Source organism: Penaeus monodon, chromosome 30 (assembly GCF_015228065.2).
Source record: "Penaeus monodon isolate SGIC_2016 chromosome 30, NSTDA_Pmon_1, whole genome shotgun sequence".
Classification (NCBI taxonomy): Eukaryota; Metazoa; Arthropoda; class Malacostraca; order Decapoda; family Penaeidae; genus Penaeus; species Penaeus monodon.
The window spans coordinates 30,988,659-30,991,231 of record NC_051415.1 but is presented as its reverse complement, the minus strand read 5'-3'; the positions used below and the strand labels follow the sequence as shown (position 1 = coordinate 30,991,231).

General features: G+C 38.5%; 1 pseudogene; it reads left to right on the top strand.

Annotated features, from left to right (window-relative positions):
* LOC119592406 overlaps positions 1-2,573 on the top strand; it is a 14,476-nt pseudogene that overhangs the window by 11,308 nt on the left and 595 nt on the right.

Below are 2,573 nucleotides of genomic sequence, written 5' to 3'. Positions count from 1 at the left end.
AGGTAAACCTAGTCAAAACCTATATTAATCTCATTTTTGCAATTTATTTTACATATCTGGATGTACCCTAAACAGCAAAAAAAGGAAGATTATACAAACACTTTCCCATCCTTGAATTCCCTTGGAAAGATGGGAACAAATCAGAATTTAAAAGTCTTATGCAGGAAAGTTAGTGTAGCTGCTGACCTTCAAATTTGGGTTTTCCGTTTGCATTAAGTTTGCCCAATTGTTAAAAAAAACCCATCAAGTGGAATGCCACAAACATCTTGGGGGTTGAGTGTTTTTAGGAAAGGGAATTACCAGAATATGAGCATTGCTTTAAAAGGGGCTGCAATTTGACTTTCCAGGTAGCTGTAGGCAGAAGAATGTTGGTCTGATGAGGCCTTTAAAAGGCCTTTCAGGGGGAAAGGACAAAGCTGCTCCTCCCTCATACCGGGAAAAGGGGGATTGCGGGGCCCTAAGGAATAGCCACCCGGGAAACCCCTTCTAACCTACAGGATATTTTTCCCACGGAAGACCTGATTGTTTACTTTTTTTACAAGATCTCTCTCTGGCGATGAGTTTTTTTCTCACCGCCCGACACCAAAGGGAAAATTTTTTCCTTAAGACAGTATTATTTGGGAAAAAAAGTAAAAATCAATGATCTTCACAAAATTACAAAATAAAAAATCCAAAAAAATCAATCACAAATGCTTTGCAACACAGGGGTAAGCTTTTTAAAAAAATTTGTTGGATGCTCCCCTGCCACACATGCGAAACACAGAGCCCGGGACTTTGCGATACTTTTTTTCAAATACTACATTGAGAAAGGGTTCGGGTTTAAACATTTCAGGCTATAGATGATGTCTAGGGGAAACCCACCCTTGGGGCCCGACCAAGACCTCTTTGATGATACCTGACCAGAAACTGCTGCTCCTTTTGTCAGAAAGCTTCGCTTCACCAGATGATATTCCAGTTAGAATAAAGGAAGTAATTAGTGCAAAGCCTCATCTCACTGATGGAAACATGGATCCTGCTGCAGACAAACATTTGGAAGAGGAAGAGTGTTGGGATGATGGTAAATTAGACTTTTATTCACTTAATGTACCTTTAGAGGAAGTGGTGATAGTTACCTCAGTTGAGGAGTTCACAAAATGTATGTCAATTTTAACAGAGAGTCCTGTAATAGCAATGGATAGTGAATGGAAGCCAACTTTTGGCATTGGATCTGCAGAACAAGCATCACTCCTTCAAATGGCCACACAGTCCAGGGTTTTCCTTTTGGATCTAGTGGCTCTCCAACCCTTCTAGAAGACTCACATTGGTCTTGCATTGGCCAGCTTTTTTTCTAGTCCAAAAATCACTAAGATAGGGTATGGCATTAGAGGAGATTTTAAGATCCTTGCCAAGCTACATAGTGAAGTACAAAAAGGATTTGCAAATGCCAAAAATGTAGTTGATCTTGACCAGATAAAAGGGATTTTGGTGGAGGATTATCCTGACATCTTTCCTCACAGTTCTTCAAACTACAAAGGTTTAACAGACCTTGTGTATCGCTGCTTTGGCTTGCCGCTGGATAAAACGGATCAGTTCTCCAACTGGGCTGCCAGGCCTCTTACAAAGTCACAGATCAGATATGCCACTATGGATGTTGTGTCTCTGATAGACATTCACACCTTCTTTGATAAAAAGGCACAAGAAAATGGGTATTGAAGACTGGCATAAGATCAGACCCAAGAAGGGAAAAGAAAAAGTTAAGAAGGATCGCCAGTCAGAAAGCAGGATTCCAAAGACTCATGAGGATATGCAGATGAAGGTGATGAATAAGGAGCCCATCCTGGCTGCCGATTTTCATGTGATTTGTGACACAATGGTTCAGGTGAGTTATTGTTGCTTTAAACTTATCTGTCATTGCCTTCTTGTTTTCAGTTTTTGTTGTGAGCTTTTAATACTTTATTCTCCTGTCTTCAAACAAGGAAAAAAGTGAAGCATATTCTTATTATTCAACAGGGCTTAGCCAAGAAGCTCAGGTGTTTTGGAATAGATGCAGAAGCAACTGGAGACAGGAGAGAGCTGTGACAAATGCATAGAATATTACGAAAAAGAGAAGAGGGTTTGCTGACCAAAGGAAGTGCATATGAAGGTTGGCTAAATTCATCCCATCAAGCTTTATATACAAGGTTCAGAAAGAAGTAAGTTCATTTTCTCCGTTTATTTATAAAGTTAGCCTTCAGAAGCTAAAGTACTTTTATACTTGCATGGGCATTAGTTTCTTCTAACTAATTGTTATGAATTATGTATCCCAAATCCCATTTTTGCTCAAATAGAATCACCCTTATTTCTAATTATACTAAATGGTAAAGCCTGGATAACTGTATTGTATATATCTTATATTGCAACTGATCATTAAAGTCTCTTTGATGCTTAATTAAGATAATTGGTGTTCATGTTGATTTAAACTGCCATACATCTAGAGTCATGATAATAGAATTATTCAGCAGGCAACATAATTGACCTTAATCAGTATATTGTCATGCAGAATAAGAACAAGAATACCAAAATAATTTATATACCACTGTTGAACCACTTTATGT